Source organism: Vulpes vulpes, chromosome 16, assembly GCF_048418805.1.
Source record: "Vulpes vulpes isolate BD-2025 chromosome 16, VulVul3, whole genome shotgun sequence".
Classification (NCBI taxonomy): domain Eukaryota; kingdom Metazoa; phylum Chordata; class Mammalia; order Carnivora; family Canidae; genus Vulpes; species Vulpes vulpes.
The window spans coordinates 90,988,654-91,012,486 of record NC_132795.1 but is presented as its reverse complement, the minus strand read 5'-3'; the positions used below and the strand labels follow the sequence as shown (position 1 = coordinate 91,012,486).

General features: G+C 40.5%; 1 long non-coding RNA gene across 1 annotated transcript in view; it reads right to left on the bottom strand.

The window, feature by feature from the left end:
- LOC140595954 (uncharacterized) overlaps positions 1-23,833 on the bottom strand; it is an 80,766-nt gene that overhangs the window by 7,772 nt on the left and 49,161 nt on the right. The window contains exons 4-5 of the long non-coding RNA XR_011997957.1: positions 23,513-23,598; positions 20,776-20,838 (exon numbers count right to left, since the gene is read on the bottom strand). This is a non-coding gene — a long non-coding RNA (uncharacterized lncRNA). The remainder of the gene's footprint in view (positions 1-20,775; positions 20,839-23,512; positions 23,599-23,833) is intronic.

The following is a 23,833-nucleotide window of genomic DNA, read 5'->3' as shown; positions in this document are numbered from 1 at the left end:
TCATAAGTAAATAAAAATATTTAAAAAAAAAAAAAAAAGAAAATGAAAATACTAACTCAAAAAGATAAATGAAAAAAAAGAGAAAGATACAAGCACTCCAATGTTTATTGCAGCATTTTTTACAACAGCCAAGATATGGAAGCAACCTAAGAGTCATTGGTAGATGAATGGAAAAGGAAGATACAGACATAGATATAGATATATTTATAGATAAATATTACACAGTCATAAAAAATGGGATCATGCCATCTGCAATAACATGCATGAACCTAGAGAATATAATGCTAAGTAAAATTAAAATCAGACTGAGAAAGACAAACACCATGATTTCACTCATGTATAGAATAAATGAACAAAGCAAAAAAGATACAAATAAGAGAACAGACTATTTTATGTTATTTATTTATGAGAGACACACAGGGAGAGGCAGAGACACAGGCAGAAGGAGAAGCAGGCTCCTAGGGAGCCTGATGCAGGACTCGATCCCAGGACCTGAGATCACGACCTGAGCCAAAGGCAGATGCTCAGCCACTGAGCCACCCAGGTACCCCAACATTTATAATTTTTAAAAATTACTTCAACGTTAGAAGAAATTTTATTTTAGGGAGATATATCAAAATAGATTCTAAACTAACCAATTTTTGTTTTTTTTCTATCACACTTGACATTTACTGTGTTAAGGTTATATTTACAGATATTTATTTCCACAGCTCACTGAAAAGGCATTGAGACTTCTGTCTTTATTATTATTAGGTAATCTCTATGCTCAACATGGGGCTTGAACTCACAACCCCAAGATCAAGAGCTGCAAGCTCTGCTGACTGAGCCATCCAGGCACTCTGACACATCTTTTAACCAATGAGACTGGCTTGAGTTTTATTGCATTTAAGGGTTCTTTTCAATAAAAATGACTACAGATCTTGAAAGTTCTTTTAAATTTTTTTTAAAGATTTTATTTATTTATTTTAGAGAGGTGGGGAGGGGCAGAGGAAGAGGGAGAGAGAATCTCAACCAGATTTCCTGCCCTTGCCCAGCACAGACCCCTGCTGCTGGATTTCATGACCCTGAGATCATGATCTGAACTGAAAGCAAGAGTCAGATGTTTAACCAACTGGGCCACTCAGGCACCCCAAGTTTGTTTTAAATTCTTAAATATTTGTGTGGAGGCACCTGGGTGGCTCAGTTGGTTAAGTAAGTGTCTGCTTTCAGCTCAGGTCATGATCTCAGAGTCCTGGGATCGAGCCCCGCTGGGGCTCCCTGCTTGGTAGTGAGTCTGCTTCTTCTTCCTCTGCCCTATACACCCTCCACCGCCACCACTCGTGCTCACATTCTCTTTCTCTCAGATAAACAAATAAAAACTTTAAAAATATATATTTGTGGTGGATTAGTAACTATTACAAAAAAAAAAAAACAGGCTTCAAATGATTCATGGATATAATTCTGGGACTCCTGAGTATGGATGGATAAACTGGAATACATACTTCCTTACTTAGGGTGGCATGAAAACAGCCTTCTCAATACTCATACCAGTCCTCTGTGAATCAAAGCCAGAATAGTCATTCTGAAACTTGAATCTACTCCTGTATCACCCTCCTACAAAAAAGGAAAACTAATGCACAATTTCCAGGTTGTTGAGAAGATGAAAAAAATATCCTATATTGGTCGATTTCAAAAGTGGCTGCTTATACTTTCTGTATGATCAAGACTGGGTGGGAGGAAAGGCAAGGTGATGAAGAAAAAAAAATGTGTCTGACATATGAAAAGTACTCAGTAAATGCTGATTTCTTTCTTTTCTGTCTTTTTGAAGGAAGCAGATAGTGTATAACTTGTTGATTAAATTAACGAAGTGTAAGGGAGGAGATAGTCTTGATCACTCATGCTATCTAAAATATCCCACTTCTGGGATCCCTGGGTGGCTCAGCGGTTTGGCGCCTGCCTTTGGCCCAGGCGTGATTCTAGAGTCCCGCGATCGAGTCCCGCGTCGGGCTCCCGGTGCATGGAGCCTGCTTCTCCCTCCTCCTGTGTCTCTGCCACTCTTTCTCTTTCTCTATGTCTATCATAAATAAATGAATAAATCTTTTAAAAAATAAAATAAAATATCCAGCTTCTGCATCCAATAATTTACTTTCTTTAATAACTATCTCTCAAGCCAAAACTCAGAGCCTGAAAGAGATCATTATTCTTTTTTTTTTAAATCTACTTCTAGTTATAACACTTCTCTACTTTTGTGAGGATCAAGTTCCAATGAAAAGGAAAGCTGAAGAGTTTTTTCCAGAGTCTACCTTTAGTAGACTTGAAAGTTCTTATCTTCCTCTTTCAAAAGTAGGCACATCTAATAATCTGTATACTTACTCTGGTTAAAAAAAAAAAGTCACCTACGTTTCATTCATTTGAAAATTTCAGCAATAACTACTTTGGACTGGATCACTTTTGCTATCTTTCTTTGAATTTTCTCCACCTCAGACTTTATAAGGACACACTCACACTTGCCTCTTACTCTTTCCTTAGCCATCTTGTGCAGATTCTGGAACTCTTTAGGGGTATCTTTTTTTTTTTTTTTTAAGTAAACTCTAAACTGAAATGAGGCTTGAATTCATAACCCCGAGATCAAGAGTCACATGCCCTACCAAATGAGCCAGCCAGGAATCCCTAGGAGTATCTTTAAAATAATAAATCTGTTCTTTGTATTGGAATGCCTACAGATGGTTGCATAGAACATAGCTAACCTCTTGTATTTAGCTTGGCACATCAATCCATTAAAAAAAATTCGGAAAGCTTAATCAGAAACTAATATGCCATGTTGCAAATGTATTTTTATCGAATCTAGGTCAGAATACCCAGAAAATTAGGCAGATAATAAGTGGTTACTTGTATTCCTAAATAGTTTATTAGAGGGGCTACCCATACATCACACAGCTCATCCATGCGTTGTCTGAGACCCTCAGAACCTCTGCAGGAAACTGGGATTTCCAATGCCCCTTTTGCACTAATAGAAAACTACACACAGGTCAACAGGAAGATAGGTCCAAGGGAAAGCAGTTTCTAATTTCTAATAAATAATTTCTAATTTTTGACACAATAAGGATTTACCCCCCCCTTCCCCCATCAACAGGAGGATTATCTTAGGGTTTGAAGAAGGAAGACAGTATTTAAACAAAAGACTTACATTCTGAAAAGTAGAAAGGGAGTGATCACAGAGCGTTTAGAAGTTGAAAGGATCTTAGAGAATATTTAATTCAATTCCCCCAAGAATGAAGAAAAAGAGACCAAGGAAGTATTTATGTCTGCTTTAGGTCAAAACAACTAGAAGGTAAGAGGCCACACGGGGTAGTAAAGAACATGGGCTTTGTGGCTGACAGTATGGCTTTGAATCCAGCTCTTCTCATAACTATTTGAATGGTTTTCTTATATATACTGTGGGAATAATGAGGACCTGTCTTCTAAAGTTGTTGTGAAGAATAAATGATATAACTTACATAAATTGCCTAGAACAGTTGCTGGCAACTCAGTAAATGTTTGGCAAATATTATTCTGAGTGCAAGAACCCAAACCAGGGTCTTTTGACTCTAACTTTTGTACACTGAACTTCACTGTCAATACAGCTGGCTTAGGAGGACTCAAACATCTGAGTTTAAAATACAAGATTCCAATGAATAAATTGTGTACAATACCAAATCACGTTTTAAAAACATTCACTAATCATTAATAAAAGCCATATCCAGTCCTTTTTAGATGAAATTGAATGTTCCAGTTTTCTCAGTGATTTTAGCTGTTTTCAAATACACACAGCTCAGTACAAAGAGATGACACAAGGGACTTTTTATCCGCAATGCAGAGAGCAATACGGAGATAATTTACATCCGAACTTGCCGTTAGCTCCATATGGCATGTATTCATCATTTAGTGGGTTCAGTGCCCTATCTTTAGAGCTTCAGTGATCAGGGTAGAAATTGCCTACTTATTTATGCTTGGCTGGACTGAAAATATAGAGAGAGGAAGAGGTGAAGGGAAATGCCACTCCCTGCAAGAAGTGGCCCTGAAGTTAGGAGTCTAGGATTAACATTGACTTGTCCAGGAATAGTAGTCTCTGTTTTAAAGAGTAAGCAAGATGCAGATGACACGAGGTGTATTATTTATGGGTTGCAATCATGCATGTTATTCCTGTCTGTCCCACAGAAGACTTGACTGTGGTTAAATGTAGGGCTGGCTTCCTTTTGTTCAGCACAAAGACTCACTCACACTGGGCAAGTGGGCATTTGCAGCAACATGTGATCAATTGGTTTGTATCAGAAACATGAGAAATTGCTCTCAAAAGTCAAATTAGGAGCTAACCAACCCCATTCCCATGCCCCTCCTTCAGAGAGGGGGAGTAGAAAGAGAAGTACTGTATTCTCTTGTCCCTACTGAGAAAAAAGAAACAAAGAGTTTTCCTCTCCCATGCCTTAGAAAGTCAAAGAATCAGTCCCTTTATACAAAAGGAATTTTGATTTTCATCCAATTTTTGCTTCAAAAGATACAAATCTTTCAGGCTGGAAGAATCTGGTCTTTTATCCTTCAGTCACCATGATTATCTCAGTGATGGGAAAGAGGGAACCCTGAAGCATATACCACCCCGACACCTATCATTGTATTAAGAGCATATTTAGTTTTGGAATTCAAACACTGTAGCAAAGTCTGCAGCCATTTATACCTTCTGCAATAATAAGAAGGATTCTGGGCTGTTATGGGTTAAATTGTGCATGCACCAAAATCTATGTTGAAGTCCTGCCCCCCAGTACCTCAGAATGTGCCCTTATTTAGAATCAAGGTCATTGAAGAGGTAGTGAAGAAGAGATCATTAGGATGAGCCCCAATCCAATATGACTGGTATCCTTATAAAAAGGAGAAATTTGGATATCAACCACATGGGGAGAACACCATATGAAGATGAAGGTACAGATTGGGGTGATGCAGCTGTAAGGCAAGGAATACCAAAGATTGCCAGAAAACCACCTGAAGCTAGGGGAGACACATGGAAGATTCTTTCTCACAATGCTTAGAAGGAACCGACTCTCCACCACAATCTTAGAATTGTAACTTGAAGAACTGTGAGAAGTAAAATTTCCATTATTTAAGCCACTCAGTCAGTGGTACTTTGTTATGACAACATTAGCAAATTAATATATGGAATTCCCTTCCTAAGATGCCTGGGTGGCTCAGGGGTTAAGCAGCTGCCTTTGGCTCAGGGCGTGATCCTGGAGTCCTGGGATCAAGTCCCACATGGGGCTCCCTGCATGGAGCCTGCTTCTCCCTCTGCCTGTGTCTCTGCCTCTCTGTGTATCTCTCATGAATAAATAAATAAAATCTTTAAAAAAAAAAAAGGAATTCCCTTCCTTACTTTTCTTATTTGCTTTTCTTTCTCTTCTCCCTTTTCCCCTTCTTTCCTTCCCTCTTTCCTCCACTTCTTTCTCCCTTCCTCCCTCCCTCCCTCCCTTCCTCTTTCCCTCCCTCCCTCCCTCCCTCCCTTCCTTCTTTCCTTCCTTCCTTCCTTTCATGCTGGACTTCATAGAAAAGGAAGCTGGAATATAGGAACATGATTTTCCTTGTAAACCATTGATGGACTTCACGCTTTCCATATCATTAAGAAATACCAATACTTGTTAAGAGGCATATCCACACCTGACTGTAACTAAAATGTTGGTAATAGTGGGCAAAAGGAGTTGCCCCAGGGGGACAGATATGCCACTGTCTTCTCCATGTGCTCAAAGTCAAAATAATGGCTCCTAAAACTTAATGGTTTATTTTAAGTCCTCAGAGAACTAGAGTGTTTCCCATGTCTCTCCCACAGTGGCTTTTTCCCTTCCTTGACTGAAGAACCCATTTCTCAACTTGCTAAAAGCTCTACTTTGTCCTGACTTACCCATCCACCTCCAAAATAAAGCAGAAGCAGTGAGAGCTACTACCTTTTCTTCTTTCCCAAGGAGTGATTCCCTGCCTTCCCACAGAGAGGAAGCTAGCCCAGGTTTTAACTTATTGTCCCCTCTCTCTTCTACCCATTGCCACATGAAAAATTAGTTTCCAGGACCACTGCTTGGCTACTGTGCTCTTCTCAGGACTTCTCAATGATATGACATCAAGACCATTGATACTTGCATGTGAACATTAATGCACACCCACATACCCTCACAGAGTTGTCATTTCCTAAGACGGCACTATTGATAAGTTCCGATGTGTGTGCACTTGTGCCTGAGTAGGCTACTCTGAGAACATGGGATCTTCTTGTGCCAAATGTGCCTGATGCCTATTCTTAGACTAAAGACCATCCAAACCCCAGAACTGCTTGGTGTTCTTAGAGCTGCTGTATCCTCATCTATGATGGGACTGAAGCTTCTATTCATAAAATGGCAAAGTCTGGATCTCCAGCTGCCTGGGTCTGTACCCTATAGAAGTTTCCCAGCCATTCGTGATGTTACCACATTGCTTGAAGCTATTCTAGGCAAATGGATATCAGTGGTTTGTGCCTGCCCAGCATTGATTACTCCTCCTTCCCTGGTCTTCTCATTTTCTGTCCTTGTGGTTTAGGTGCTGACCTTATTCATCCAACCCGAGGCTGTACCATTAGTGAAGGAAGTGCACATGACAAAGCCAAGTCAATGAAACTCAATTTAAGGCCTTGAAACAGCTGGGAAAGAGGTGCTGTCTCTATGTGGCTTGGAGTTGGGAAGAACTTAAGCCTGGAGTTTCTAGGGTCCACCAAGTGAAAGGAATCTGCTGAGAATGGAAGCCAAGATGAGAGAAAGAGAAATCAAGGGGAAATGGGGTGTGAATGTTGTCTGGACATCATCTGCATCCTTGAGTCCAGCCAAGCCCAAACTTTTCACTATGTAAGTCAATAAATTTCCTTTGCTAAGGCCATTTTTAGGTGGACTTTCTGGCATTTGCAGGTGAAAGTGTCCCAATATATCCATTGTTTCTTTCAGCCTTCTGTCTTCTACTTCTACATCTTGCTTAGTGTACAATAGTTGTTCTTGTTCTTGTGCATGACATTTACATGTTGAGCTTCCTCATAACTGCTGGGATGAGCTTCATTTCAGTGTTAATAAGGTGTTCAGTAAATTTGCTGTTGTTAATCTTATTCTTCCAGTTGTAGAATTTATAGCTGTTGACGATTAACTTGTTCCTCTAAATCCAACAACGTGTTGTCCTAGAGGCAGGCAGGATGGTTGTCTAGAATGTCAGAAAACATCATAACTCATTATAAGACTATGACCTAGTTAAGAGCTTGAAACGTGCTGGTACCATCTGTCTGTCAGATTTCTAAACGTCAGGATGATCTTGATTTATTTCTAGACTTTGTCAATCAGTTTATCACATGCCATCAGCAAAACAGAATCCAATGACATCTTCATTCCAGACTGGATATAGGATTTTCTTGGTACAAGCTTGTTGTGGCTTTGGTCTTGTAGCTGCTATAAAAACAACTGTTCACAGCTGTTTACAATGAACAACCATCCAAAAAACAAAAAACAAAAAAAAACAAATAAATTAGAAAATAAGGCTAGTGCACTTGAATTCAAGTGCATTGGAAAATCTGCTGCCTAGCAATTTCCATGCCAGAGAAAAAAGGAGAATGACAACAATCACCACCTAGACACCCCCACTGACAACGAAGGACATATAGAGCCCTTATTTAGCACTTTCTATGACACAAAGAATCAAAATATCCTAGAATCGGAGAGGCCACGCCATCACAGAGTTCAAGTTACTCAGAATGTAGGCATGCCCCCCACTTCCTTCTTAAATGGCAATCCAGGCTCCTTCTGAATGTCAAAATATCTCCAGAACTGGGTGTCTCTGCCCACTGAAGGAGAACTCTTATTTATGGAAAGTAGTCTCTTGTGCAGAGCCACAGCCTCTCTCCTTGTAACTCTGGAATGCCAGAATTTTATTTAAGGGAACTCAGAGATCATTCAATCCAACATCTTCATTTTGTGCTCAGTGATCTGCCTTCTGGAACAGAGTATCTAATCATCTCCTCTGTAACAGCTCTTTCAGTATTTTATGGCAGCATCTGTGTTCGTCTCATAACATTTTTTTTCTCTGGGATAAATACGCCCAGGTGCCCCACCCCTTCCTTATCCTGGTGCTACCCTAACTTCTTGTCCTCCTATTCCCTCTTGTGACATGATACCATCTTTTCAACATCCCACTACTATTCATTCAGAGGCTAGGTATTTTCTTCCAGGTGCAAAACTAATGGGGGGAAGAAAACACTTTTCAGATTCTTACATTGCTCTAACTACTCCATGTATTTATGTAGAACTATTATTTTATGTAGCCCTTAAGCACAAGAGTTGGTTATGAATGGCTTGCCAGTATTTCTGGCAAAGCCAGATTTTCTACAAATAAATTTGTCAGACTTCAGATCAAGACTGTCGGGGTATAGAATTGTGCTATAAGAAGGCACCTTAGCAGTTACTTAGACCACTGCCTCATTTCTGTCATGCTGTCTCACATATGTTCAGGCTTTTACGTATTTTATCTTATTTGATGGTCACTACTACCCTGTCAAGAAAGCTGGGTAATGTGTTACTCTCCCCCACTTTGCAGGTGAAGCACAATGACTACCCCCTGCAAAAGTTAGGTTATAACTGGTCCCTTGACTCTTGACTTCCAGATTACTGTTTTGTTTTCTGTATGGCTATTGTCTTTTGTCACCAAACAGATTCACATTCCCCCTGTATAGCACTACTGCATGAGCAGCTGCCTGGAATGTGCAGGTTTAGGAATGTTCATCTGTCTGCTGCTACCCAATGGTCCACATCTGGAAGAACCCGGATCTTCTGACTATTGGAGTCTAGCGATCTCTCATTAACTTCCAAGCCTTCACTCTGCTCCCTCCTGTTTTATGCACAACCAGTTCTGAAATCAGCAAACGCATGGCAGGATTGGAAGCAATAATAATTTTTTTTTTGCAATAATAATTTTTAAGCGCTCATTTTCTCCTCGTCCTCCCAAATCTGCTGATGGGAATTCAATTTGCCAAATGTTGCGAGAAAGGGCAAGATCGGATACCTGGGTTACTCAGTGGTTGAGCATCTGCCTTCAGCTCAGGGCGGGATCCTGGATTCCCCGGATCGAGTCCCGCATCGGAGTCCCTGCATGGAGCCTGCTTCTCCCTCTGCCTGTGTCTCTGCCTCTGTGTGTATGTGTGTGTGTGTGTCTCATGAGTAAATAAATTAAATCTTTTAAAAAATATTTTTAAAAAGGGCAAGATTAATTTTAAGTCATGAGTTAACAGCGAGTAGTGATGAGGGAAAATGAAACTCTTAATCTGTAGGACTCTTCATATAGAACCTGAGGCTTACTCCCACCCCTTTTCCTTTCTCCTTTGCCCCGAGTGTAATTCATTTATCTTCAGATTCAGTAACTTGAGGAGTACGGGGATATGGAGCAGGGTGAGGGATGTGGGTGAAGCCAGCACTAAAAACTAGAAGGAAGGAATTCTGAATCCCTATGGGCAGTGCACCTTACAGAAGTAAGTCTTCTGGGCAGCCCGGGTGGCTCAGTGGTTTAGCTCTGCCTTCAGCCCAGGATGTGATCCTGGGGTCCCAAGATCCAGTCCCACGTCAGGCTCCCTGCGCGGAGCCTGCTTCTCTCTCTGCCTGTGTTTCTGCCTTTGTGTGTGTGTGTGTGTGTGTGTCTCGCATGAATAAATAAATAAAATCTTAAAAAAAAAAAAAAAGAAGTCTCCAGCTAGGTACAGAACTTTTCTTTCCCACCTCATGATCTTCCATTAGTTCAATATGAAAGGGTTCATGAAGATGAAGACACCAAGCTGGAAGATGTTTCCTTTTAAGATTCGATTTATAAAAAAAATCACACAGAGGGACAAATCCTTCAATATTTGGGGAGAAAAATTTCCTCAAGTTCTTTTACTTGAATTTGGATGGGAACAGCTGAACAGGGTGATTTGTGGTTGGGGGTAACTATGCTCAGTGTGCTTTGAACAAATGCTCAGATGAAGCACACTTTGTCCTCTTGCTTCTTGGATCTGCCAAAATACAGCCCAGGACTCCGTTTAGCTGTGGTTTTTAGCTCCAGACTTCTAGATGTTTGGCACAACACACTTTGCTGATGATGGTTTGAGATTTAACCTTGAAATCAAGTTGTTATATAATTTAACAATCCATATCCCTGTATATGTGAGTGGCCAATACCATTTTATTTATTTTTCTAAATGTTTTTGTCAGTACAACTTTTATACTTTGTATTAAGAATATCTGTTTTAACTCTTTTATGACTGTTGAGAAATTTGTTATATATATACACAATATATACATATACACATATGTATGTATATATGTATATTCACATATATATTCACTTTCAATAATGAAAAGGCATGAGGTTTTCCTTCTCTTTTTTTTTTTTTTTTTTTTAGATTTTATTTATTTATTAATGAGAGAGAGAGAGGCAGAGACATAGGCAGAGGGAGCCAAAGGCAGCCAAAGGCAGCCAAAGGCAGCCAAAGGCAGAATGCTCAACCACTGAGCCACCCAGGTGCTCTGGATGTGAGGTTTTCTAAGACCTCCAAGAGCAAGCTTCCTACTAGGACCTTCAGAGAAGAGACTGAAATGTTAAGAGAGCTGGTTGGGGTCAGATGAGGTGAAGGAATAGATAAAACAGAGAAAAAAATAATCTAGGGAAAAATTATAAATACTAGAGTACTAGAGTAATTAAAGTGATCATAAAGGAATGACAATGGCTAAGATTTATTAGGTACATGTACCAGTGATGTAAAATTTGCCACAGATGAGAAGAAGCCTCTAGACCAAATTTCAGATTAATGTCACCTTGATTTTCTGGGGGAGGTTATGGTATCATCAAGCTTTTTAAACTTATACGGGTTGTAAAAACAGTAGAAGCAGCCAAGAGGCTTCTAGGTTCCTGAACTAATAGGTATGATGTTGATGTTAGAGTTAACTCAGTTTTCCATTATTTGGAAATTGATTAAACTGGTATGAATTGTTGTGAGATTTCAAATAAAAAAGGGACACTGTTTGCTTTAGATTATGCTGATAAAATGCAAAACATAGACTTTAGGGTCAGAAGATGGGTCTTGGGGTGCAGGCTGTCCCTGTCAAGCTGAGTTGCTTTGAGTGAGTCAGGTAGCCTCTCTAAGGCACGGTGCTCTCTGTATTTAAATGAATCTAATAACAGGGGCTACTTTGCAACTCAAATAAGCTGACTACAAGGATGCATGTTATGAACTCTACAGAGCTAGTTACTGTTATTATTTTTTAGTGCTGGCCCCAGGTTATGAATTGAAAGGGTAAACAAAACAACACACCCTATTCCATCTTGGGGGAAAAAAAGTATTGCTTTTACAGTATTTTCCCCTTCTTCCTTCATCTGGACCTTTGAAAAGCTGCATTTTTCTGCTATTATGGCTTTGCCCTCCAAAGTTCCTGTATTTGATGCCTTTGAGCCCTTACACATGTTAAGAACTGAGAAAAACAATGACTTTGTAGGCCTGCCCACTCATAGCTTAAGGCAGCAAGTTATGGAACTTGACAGTAGCCCTTGGGAATTTAAATTCCATCAATTACAGATGGAGGTTCCTGTTTTGGTTTTTTGTTTTGTTTTTGTTTTCAGGGTTTTTTTTTTATTATTATTATTTTTTAATGCATTGTGGTTTCTGCCCAGCCTTCCAACAATGCCACAGCTTGGACTTTTGTGGGTTGGTAAAACAAAAATAACAGATCTCGTACAATCCAACAACCTCACATGGGAATTTTCCACAGTCCTGTGGGATCACAGCTAGTGTGCTGCAGACATGGGCGAACCCTCAGCTTTATTCATACAAAATGGCCACTCAGTTACCATGATAAATCAAATAAAGGTAACCATTGACCCTACCATTGACATTTTTGAAATGTGAATTCTGAAAGGAATAGGGCAACTCAGTCACCAAAATGTGTTCGTGAAATAGCAGCCAATGTCAGCTCATGTCTCTCAATAGTTACCAGGTAAGAAATCAAGATGAATAACTTTCAGGACCCAAACTAAATATTATTTTACATCCTTACCTTTAATGATATCTTACTATTCACTAAGGTTTACTTGAAGACTATTATCACTTTATGAAGTGGGACACACACAATGATTAACAGTGGTGTAAAGCTCATAATAAAGTATTCATGAAATTATACATCAGGTTAGATTTAGAACTGCTTTTTGAAGAGGGTAGCCCTATTTCGACCTGCGTCATTTAAGGAACTTGCAATTTTTAATTATAACCAGATGATTTCCTTTTGCCTGAATTCAAACCCAAAGATTCTCAGGATAAGAAGACATCTCTCCATGGGTTCTTCCTTCTAGATGGCTTTCTTGCAGTATTGGAAGGTTTTTCTTGGTGGCATTTCAAGAAACTGAAGAAAGACCTTCTTTTGTATCTAGGCTCTCTTTACTTCCCATGTTCTGACTTTGCCAAAATGTAAGCACATTATTGGACTCTAAGTTTCAAGCCTAACTTGAATGCCTGTTCAATATCCTTCGCTTACTCAGCCATCTTCTCTGGTTGGAAGCAAAAGTGGCCACCTTCGGTGTATCCATGAAAAAAAGAGTTTCCCAGGACTTCCTTATCTCAAGGGCCAAAATTTGCACGTAGGGACACTTTAATTTTTATTTATTTATTTTTAAAGATTTTATTTATTTATTTATTTGTTTGAGAGAGAGAGAGAGCATGAGCAGGGGGGAGGAGTAGAGGCAGAGTAAGAAGCAGACTCCCCACTGAGCAGGGAGCCTGACTTAGGGCTCCATCCCAGGACCTGGGATCATGACCTGAGCCGAAGGCAGATACCTAACCAACTGAGCCACCCAGGTGCCCCATAGGGTACTTCTAAGTCGTTTACTAAAAGGCATTCTGTAGAGGCAAATTACAGAAAACTTTCTCTTCGTTGGCACTAGAGTTCACAGTCAGTGAAGGACAGCTGGATTTCAGCCCCTACCTGCTCTAGCAGGGCATGTTGGCACAGTGCCCAAGCCAAACTACCCTATAGCGCACCCTGGGGACAAGTTCATTTTTAACTGTTCCTTCCACATCTATGCTGGGCCACAGACATCTGAAAAGACGCTGTAGGCATAATTTCTTCAGAGCTAGAAATCTCTCCACTTTCTGCCTCCCAGGCTTCCTTCAAATGTTCACTCTCTTCTGTTTGCTGTAGTCCTTCCCATCTCACTATGATGAACCCAAGTTCTCCTTTGCCACTCAGTGATTCTCAAACTTTTTAAACTGAGTTCCACCTACGTGAGGTAAAAGGCTCCAAGACTCACACACTCCAGTCTTTCCTACCTTTTAAAGACAGCAACAAACTGTCGCTGTGCAAACACATTTTATTCAGATGATGTGAATATCTGCTTTATTAGTATTGGTATGGATGCCTTCTATGCGTACTGCAATCCATATTTGTGTTAATGTTTGTTATAGGAACTTATAGGTCATAAATCACGTTGATCTGTGTAGATATCATTATCCTAACACAGAGTTAATAAAATAGTACACCTCAAACAAAATAGATGATGATGACGGTGAAGAAGGGTCATTTATAATTAAAAAGCAGGGATAGAAACCACAGGAAAGAATAAGCAACTCAATATAGCACTGATACTGCTAACAAAACAATCTTCCCCCAAATTGAGGATACTTCAACAATTTACCCATGTATGTTTATAGTGGGAGTTTGCAAATATTGCAGGGTGTTTTCTGGCAGCAAGGTGAATATTTAGTTTAGCCCTCAGTAAACTTAGTTATGTACTAACTTTTTATTTATGAATATCAAATACTACCAACTCTTGACAATTCAGCAGTTATTAGTAAGTATCCTTTAGACTAACACACACACAGACACACACTGCAAATGTAGGGCATCAAGGGCCATTTGCTAGTAAGATCCAAAGAAAAGACTTACATTTGGGGATCAGTTTGTGGAACATCAGGAAGTTGCATGTAGCCTACCAGTTGGCTAGAGTCCATACCTTGAAAATCACAGCTTAGATGGTTGGCTTGGCTTTTTGACTCAGCTTCTCAAGATGTTGGATCACTTTCTTGTTTCATACCTACAGCTACAAGGACATTCTGACCCTGGGTCCTAGCCAGCCCCCCCCGAGCCCCTAAACTCCCAGTCTCTCACTGGAGTCTGTCTCTGGGAAGGAGAATCAGATGTTACCCACTAACTGGGAAGACTCCCAGTTACCACCTTGTAGTATCTGTGATGACATAATGGGAGACCTTGAGTGAAACGTGGTAGAGGGAAGTCAGGAAATTTGGTCACAGGCCACCTCTGCCTTGGCAGCTGTTTGACAGCAGGCAAGTTACCTCACTTCTCAGATTAGATGTCTCCTCTGTGAAATGGAAATAATACCAACCTCACAGATTTCTTATGAAGATCAAATGAGATCATAGAAGTAGCAAAGCATAGTAAACAAATTTATTTATAAAAGAAGTAGGTGTTATTATTGCAGAGAGATAACACTCATGCAAACATCTGGACTGCTCTATTTTCGAAGTATAACTAATATTAGGATGCTATGATGTATAAGAATGACAAACAATATAGATCGTCTGGCAACCATGAAGGTCAAATGCAAGGACCTCACAGGCCCTAGAGACTTGAGAGAGTGTGAGTTCCTGATTCAACAATCCTGAAACATGTTCTAAGGAAAAGTACATGTCTCAATGGTCCTGAATCTCCCTCCACCCCTTTGTTCCCCCCTTCTCCTGGTTTGGACAACAGGATTTAATTCAGAGTAATTCCAAACATTAGAAATGAAGGATCCCCCCCACCCCATCCCACTTGAGATTAGGAGCTCCTTCGAGGATAGAGGACAGCGGCTGAAGAATGCGAGGAATTCTTCTCTCCACCCAGTCAGGAATCTGTCCTACTTGGGGCACTTAGCAGGAATGTGAGAGCTGCCTGATAAGGCCCAGAGCTTGGCCATCCTTGGCTTGTTGCGGGGGACGGAGCCCTCCTCCAGAACCAGGTCTTCCTCATGATCCCCAGAGGCTGCTCTGGGGCTGACAGTAGAGACCAGAGCTGGTGCTGCAGGACTAACCTCTGCAGACAGTGAGTGAGGAGAGCCCAGCTGGACACGTGAAACAAAGACACAGCAGTGTTCTCAGCTTGGAGGAAGTACTGCCTTTGGAGTCAACACGGATATAGGCTTGACCACAGGCTCCGCTGCTTACCACTTAGCTGCATGACCTGAAGCAGATACTCTGTGAGCTTGGGTTTCCTCATCTATAAGATGCAAATAATAACAGTATACCTACCTCTTATAGTTGTGGGGGGGACTGAATAAAACAATGTATATAAAACACTTAGCATAGCACCACTCCGTGAATTGGGGGTACAAAGCCTATTTTTACATGACTAGCTTTGTTTATTTATTTATTTATTTATTTATTTATTTATTTGAGAGAAAGAGAGCATGCGCATGAGGTTGGCAGGGAGAAGCAGAGGGAGAGGGACAAGCAGACTCTGCACTCGGCTCAGGGCAGAGCAGGACTTGACATGGGTCTCAGTACTACGACTGGGAGATCATGACCTGAGTGGAAATTGCAAGAGTCAAGCGCTTAACCGACTGAGCCACCTACTGAGCCACCTACACAACTAGCTTTTAAACAGTTTCAATATCCTGCATTTAGTATTATAGTACATAATGTATTTTCATATTTGTTACTTCTTTTTTGTATTGGTTCCAGTAATTTTTTTATACTACAAAACAATTTTATTTGCTAACTGTATCTTGATAAAATTGGGGGAAAAAAACCATTTGCCTCCTGAGGAAAACCACCTATGGAGTAACTTTTTCCCTCAGTATCAACTCTGAATTTGTTCAAGTATCTAGAACCAAGTGTCACTTTATAATTACAACTTACAAGAGGCATGCTTGAAACAATAGCATACAAATGCAATCAGTGAAATCCGGATCATTTCTTTAACAGATAAATTCCAAGAGGGATAAACAAGAGAAAAAATCCTGGAGTGTTACTTCTTTTTAATTGCATTAAGCAATAGTGTGAACTTGAGCACTCCAGAGTTGATTTGTAAATATAGTCATCTTTTATTTCATTTTATTTATTTGTGAGAGAATGTGTGTGCATGAGCAAGGGCGGGGGGGAGGAGTAGAGGGAGAGAGAGAAGCCGACTTCCTGCTGAGCAGAGAGCCCGATATTGGGCTCCATCCCCGTACCTGAGTGGAAGGCAGACACTTAACTAAGACACCCAGGCGCCCCAATATGGTCACCTTTTGGAACAAGTAATAGAGTATCAGCTTTGACAGTTATCCCTGAGTCTCCTCTTGGCTGCTGTCTACAAGCATCCCTAGCTCGGTCTTTTCCGTGAACTTCCAGTCACAGCAGGTTACCTCCCTCCAACCTTCCCAAGCATACTGACTCTACTGAACGGCATAGCTGCTCCCCCAGGTTCCAGTGGGAGCCTGGAAGAAGCTGTTGTTAGAGGTCATAGAGAGGCTCCAAGGCTTCAGGCTTCTGTCAAGTAGAGCTGTCGTGAGGGGCCCCTGTGGCAGCCAGAATGCCTACTTGATCCCCTTATGCTTGGGTCTCAGAGTTTAACCCTTGTTGGAGAAGGCCCGCATTGCCCCATGCCCTGATCAAGGTTCTCCTCACCTGCTACTTTGCCAGCCTTTCTTCTCCTGGGGGCAGAGGGAAGGAGGTAAGACTGTCCATCCTCGTTCTTGCTTGGTTTAGACCAGAACTCCTAAAACAATGTGATTCTGCAACCTAACTCTGACACTTGGTGTTCCTGAAGCCATGGTCCCGCTCCACTTTCCTGGACTCCAAGTCTTGTTTCCTACAGTCACAGTGGATCTGTTGTGTCTTCCTATAGGCTTGATCATAGATTTTTCATCTGGTCCAGGTACAGGGGGCATGAGGATGGTAGTTGACCTATTTCCTGAAGTTACTATGAGCTTTCTGATAATTCTTTCTTCCTTACACTTGGTCCCCTGTAATAGCAGCTATGGACTTTGGACATGGAGTCCTATGTCCAGCTAGGAGCAAGCTTACCTCTCCACCAATTGTCTTATTGCTTCCAGGCTGGTTCCTATATAATGCCATTCACCTCTCACTCTAGAATCTCAGAAAAATTGCATCCTTTACTGGTTGTAAATATTTTCTGGGGAAAACATACAAAACCATTGCTTTTACTGACCTTCTTAAATTCCTAAGGATATGGCCTGCGGCAAGCTGGACCACAGTCTTCTGAGTTGGCAGGAAGGCTAATGAGCAAGAGTCAGGCAATGGCCTTTGTGAGGGATTCATGATGGGGTTTGGAGGAACTGTCTAACATGAGAGTTTAACCTGGGGTAAGTGTCCAAAGCAGAGTCTAAATGATGTAGCAAGCTCTGTTAGGGTTATGGCCTTGGTGCCAGATAAGAGCTATTCCATGGTATGATTAGACAGGGGTGAAGGAGGGCTGCCTACATGTGGCCAGGCTACAGAAGGCTCATTAATGGGAGCAGGAACCAGGCCCAGGGAGGTTGGGTGGTTACAGAGAGATGGAAAACCAGGACCCCACTTGCTAGCTAAGGTTCAGAGCACAGTCAGGCATTTAATAACATCTTTAACATACACATTTCAAAGCATCCGGCAAATAAATATGTGCCTGTTGCTGAAAGGAGCCTGGAGCACCAATCTATATTTTCCCCCCAAATACCTTCTTCTTGGTGATTTGTCTGCTTTGCCTTCCACTCATGACCATGATTCAGTTACTATTCAAACACTGTAATTGCCTTCAGCTTTGCCCTACATTACCTTTTACCCCACTCTGGATACAATTCTTACCTTAGGATGTTTCATGTATCCCCCAAACCATTATTTTACTCTCAAATATGGTCCTGCTTCATCCTTCCCTATCTCACTGGCTGGCACCATCAGCCTCTATTTTCCCAAGCTAAAAGTCTGAAGTTTACCATAAACTTCTTTCACCTCTCCATCTGCATCCCTAGCTCAGTGCATATTTCATGACAGTGGCTATCCCTTCTCTATTCCACCATGACCTTGACTGTGGTAAACATCATCAGTGTTCACCAATACCCACTTCTCCTTTTCTTTCTGGGCATATAAGAGATGATACTTCCCATTCCACTTCCAGTTAAGTACAGCCATATGACTAGTGTGGGCCAATGAAACATGAATATAAATTCATATCTTATTTCTGGGCTAAGGTAGTAAAAAAAAAAATTCTTAGCTCTCTTTACCTGAAACATTCCTTTTTTCCTGTTGTGTTGAATGCAGAGGTTTTGTGTTGAGATGGTAGTGTCACCAAGTCAAAGAAACCCAGCCAACTGCATAATTGAGAAATACACTTCCATGATGAGCCACTGAAATGGATGGGGGGTCATTTGTTACCGTAGCGTGATCTATCATATCTTCCTTTCAGTCCCTTTGCTCTCATTCAGGACCTTACTCTTTCCCACCAGAACTATTAGAAACTTAAAAAAATGTCTTCCAGTCTCCAGGTTGACATCCCTCAGACCCATTCTCCAAATAGGCATCGGAGTGGTCTTTGTATAACTCAAATTCAGCCATGTATTTGAGCTACACTGTTTTATTGTCTCCCCAAGACTGACACAATGAATAGGCTGCTGATAGGACAGATCTCCCTAGGCAGCCTCATCCCCCATGTCTCTTCTTTTGCACTTTATAACCAGTTATACTTAAGTGTCTGTTATTTTCAGAATAACCCATGCTTTATCATGCCTCTTTGCCTTCACTTATGCTGTTCCATTAATCCAAAACATTTATTTAGAAATAGGCTCCACTTAAAAACTGGAGCCCAATGTAGGGCTTGAACTCATAATTCTGAGATCAAGACCTGAACCAAGATCAAGAGTTGGACACTTAACTGACTAGGCCATCCAGGAGCCCCAATCCAAAACATCTTTATGCAGCCTTCATCTTCTTCTTTGCCTGGCTATTCCTTATTCTTCAAGACTAGGGTCTAATATCAGTTTTCTGCAAAGTGATATTACTTTCCTGGATTTATTATCTCCCTACCACACTCCCACAGTGTCATCTACACCTCATTGACTACATTATATTACATCTCTTTATAGCTCTCTCTCCCTTGTGAGAATAAAGACTTAACTGGGTGGGTATCTGTCACATGGTAGATCCTTATTTGTAGGAAATGTGGAGGTAATGAGATTCAGTGGTGATGTAGACACTCAGGCCTCATCCTTGGGCACAGAATTCCAGGATGATGGGCTGTGAGGCAGACTTGAGGGATCAACCTGAGAAGTCAGTCACTCTAGTAGGTATCCAGGTCCGGCAAGAGTAGGGGATGGAGGTCATACCAAGCTTAACAAATGAATCAGGGATTATTAACCTAGACGAGATCAGTTCAGGAGCTGAAAGGACAATGCATTGAATGGGGACCATGAAGAGACACCACTCTGAGAATCTGGATAAGGTAGAAGCAGAGGAAAGATGATGAACTCTGATTTAACTTAACAAAATCACTGATACTCTTAATAGATTGGACTTAGGCAGCAACCACAAAGTTTGGCTCTCTTGAATAACTACAACAATAAATGCAGTAGATTATCACTATTCGCGGTGTAAAGTTGCTGGGAACACTGATTTGCAAATATGAAACCATTGTTCCTAGAGAGAATGCAGGGTTAGGTACCTGTGAGCCTGTGGTCAGTTTCTTTTTAAAATTTTTACTATGTCAATACTTTATAATATGCATATCAATTTAAAGTCAAACATTAATAGCACTATACAATCACTGAACATATTTCATAGTTTCTTGCCAAGTACTGTCTTTTTTCCTTTACTAGGATTAATAGAAATGTACATATATATGTGTATAAACATATACATAGTCCCCATGTATTTATGTATATTTGTGTATGTATACACACACACACACACACACACACACACACACACACACATATATATAGTATTAAAAATGGCCATGGTGGAAATAATTCTCTTTCCCTCTCAAGATCTGTCACCATTTCATCAACTTATTAATGCATAACTTTAGTATGTTCTTGTTTAAAGACACATTATTTCCTCATTTAATATATATTATGTATTTATTAACATTGAACTCTTGGCCAACAACATTGTAACTTAGTCTTTTTTTTATTTTAAGATTTATTTATTTGACACAGAGAGAGAGAGCACAAGCAGGGGAAGGGAGAGAGGAAGAAGCAGGCTCCCCATTGAGCAGGGAACTAGAAGCAGGGCTCAGGGGATCAAGCGCAGGACTCTGGGATTGTGACCTGAGCAGAAGGAAGCCACTTAACCGACTGAGCCACCCAGGTGCCCCTCTAACTTATGTCTTAATCAAGCTTATCTAACACATATAGCTCTTTAAAAGGTGCTTCTTGTGTTTAGGAAGCCTGGAAAGCATCTCAGCACTGCACTTAGGAATCATTTTAAATAACAAGATCACCAGTGAAAAGCACAAAAATGTGGAAAATGTGGCACCAAATAGATTAGAAAAAAGGACATTTGTTTATAGTATGGGAACTAAAGCAGAAATGGTGTTACTTTGTTCAACTTCAGCTAGGCATGTGTATATCAGGTGACTCAAATTTTTCAGTGCTCTGCGCAGGTCTACGAATGACCATGAAAGTGCCATGGGTATTGATTTGGGGTTAAACATAAATTTTAGAATGTAAGCAAATTCATACATATAGAACCCATAAATAATGAGAATCCACTGTAGTAACAATTTATTGAACACTTACCACCTGTTGTTAAACGAGGTACTTCACATATACACACATCGTCAAGTTTATCAGCTTTTCACTCTGCAAATGAGATGATTCAGAGTTAACAATGGTGCACATATCCTTAGGTCCATAGGCTCTCGCCGCTGGGAAAGGTAAGCCCCTTATAAGATAAATGTCACACAATTTTTACACTGAGCTTACAGATACAGTAATGGGGCCAATAGTCTGAGCTCTTCCACAAACTTGGAATGCAGTGCACACTTGGCTGCAGGGCTATTGACTGATTATGCTTAGAGACTTATGAGCTTGTATACTAAGGTCTGAAGAGAATCTAATAGGAAAGGAAATTTAATAGGAAAACATGACCAGCAGTTAAGAGCACAATCATCTTCCCAAGCAACATTAGGTGAAGCCAAAAATAGTCAAGTAAACAAATTCAGAGACAAATATGTCTTTCAGGGCATTGACTGGCTGAATAGAAACCCATGAAGCCAGCAAGCTTCAGAACATACCAAGTTTTGAAGCTTCGTGCTTGCAAAATGATGGAGTTGGCAATCGGTGCATCCACAGCGTTCGTATCTGCTGCTTGCTTTCCATTTAGGTCAGTCTGGACTCTGTTCCAAACCACAGTGTGCTCACCTTTCCTTCTTATCACAATGTCATTCTCTTCCCAACCAAATCACCACTGATTGGCAAAGCATCGTTTCATCCCACATCTTCCATTAACCTCTTTCAGACCTCCTCACCCCTCTAGATCTCCCTTGTGTTGGGGGAGGAGGTAACCACCCAAAATTGAGCTTACTTGTCACTACCTCTGTAAAAGGGAAGTAATAATTAGTATCTCAGAACTGAGGCAGGATAGTGTGTGAGTGTGCACAGGACAGGGGCTGGCACTAAGTGGATGCTCAACAACATGGGGATTCAGAATCCACATTATGTTTTTTACCTTGGTTCATATAAATTAACCTTTTGTTACCCCTTCTGAGGCAACTCTTATGAAGAAAAGGATAGTAACACGAGAGACAAGGCAACAGCAAGAAAGAACATGCTTTGGGGGTGTGATTTCCACATTCTGAGTTTTATGGATGAGTGCAAGAATTTGGGGAACCAATATCATGTTGCATGATATTTCCCTTTGGCCTAAAATCTCCCTAATAATGTTTTTACCTTATTTAATAATTTTTATAAAATAAATGCATTATAAAGGGAAAAATAAGAACATACTATTAGGAGTTCTGAAAAATGAATAAATTCAGCTTCAGGAAAATCTCATGCCATCCCACACATCCACTTACCCTTTTGTTTACTTATTGGTCAAATATTTATTAAGATATGCACCAGGAATTTTTCTACATGATGAGGTACAGTGGTAAACATGAAAGGGAAGTTCTCTATATTCATGGAACTTACTTTTTTTTTTTTTTGTTTCAGAAAACAGATCTGAGAAAACTCATGACTAGCCAGGACCAGTCCAGTCACTGGACCATGCACTGGCTTTTGAGAGTGGTCCCATGAGAGTACCTAAGTGACTGATGTAAGATCCAGTCCCTGCTTCTGAGCCTGCAGGAGGGAACAGGAAAGTGTCACACTGTACAGAGTGGGAGTGTAGAGACAGAAAAGCAAAAGTAGCTCTCTGAGTGAGCATCATCTGGTTCTAGGGCAGTGAGTGTGCCAACCTGAGGACTGAAGCTCAGGCTGGCTACTCTTTGTGAGTACAACCCCCATAAACAGAAATCTTTCTAGAAGTTATTTTTGACTGTGAAGGACAACGACATATATTTAGTCCAAAGAGATCTGAAATATAGGCCACAAGCAATTTCAAACAGTTGTCAAAGTGTTGAGATAAATTCTGAGAAAAGAGAGAGGTGGGGGTGAAAGCCTGGCTATATTTAAGGACTTCCTTAGTTTGTTTCTCAGCAGGATTCAAAAGAAAAGAGCTGGATGTTGTGAAATTTGAGCTTTCAAAAGTGCCATAGAAAACTTTTAACACTGTTAAACACTTGGAACACTCAGCCAACAAAAATAAGACATTTGCTCTTATTCTGAAATCCCAAATTAAACTAAGGTCAGAGTAATAGTTGTGTTTCATTCTAGTATGCCCTAGTGAGGAATCGAAGGAGACTCCCCGGGGACTGATAAGCTCCCTGCAACACGTCGGATGGCTAGGCTGGATAGAGAAGACATTGTACGTACAGTCGGCCCTTGAACGACAATGGGTTTGAACTGCACAGGTCCACTTGTGTGTGGATTTTTAATAGTATGGTACTGTAAATGCATTTTCTTTTCTTCATGATTTAATAACATTCTCTTTTCTCTTTATTGTAAGAATACAGTATGCATTATATATATGTGTGTGTATATATATATAACATACAAAATATGTATTAATCAACTGTCCATGTTATCAGTAAGGCTTCTGGTCAACAGTAGGCTGTTTGTAGTTAAGTTTTCGGAGAGTCAAAAGTTACACATGGATTTTTGACTGCACGGAGGGTTGGCACTCCAACCCTGGTGCTGCTCAAGGGTCAACTGTATAGATTGTGCTTCTTCCTAAAAGTCACAATTAAAGGAATGTAGCACCTAATATAAACCATTAGAACTTGTCACAATACTTTCCATAAAGTAATGGATGGAGAGTCTCTCTTGACAATCTCCAGTGTCCCAGCCTAAAATTTGTAAAATGGAGCTCCAGAGGGACTCTTCAGAGCTCCAATAAGTGTTTACTGAAAACAATATGTAAAAACTCAACTACCTTTTCCAGGGCCTCACTTTTGAGAGTTCCTTGCAGCATCACACAGCGAGGAAGAAGGGAGCAGGAGGTGTGTGAGCGCCAGCTTCCTGAGCACAGTGGGAATAAGACCAAAAAAGAAAATGATCAAGAAACCATAAGCAGAAGGTTCTTCCCTGTCACAGCATTTTAGGATTAAAAATAAAAAGATTTACTAAAATTAGCCACAATGTAAAACCCTAAAGCGGAAAGTTTTAAATAAGGCAAATGGCCTCAAAGCTTCAGACAACTTTATCAACTTCATGCTATAAACCATCCCAAGCAAATTAATTATTCCCAGATGCT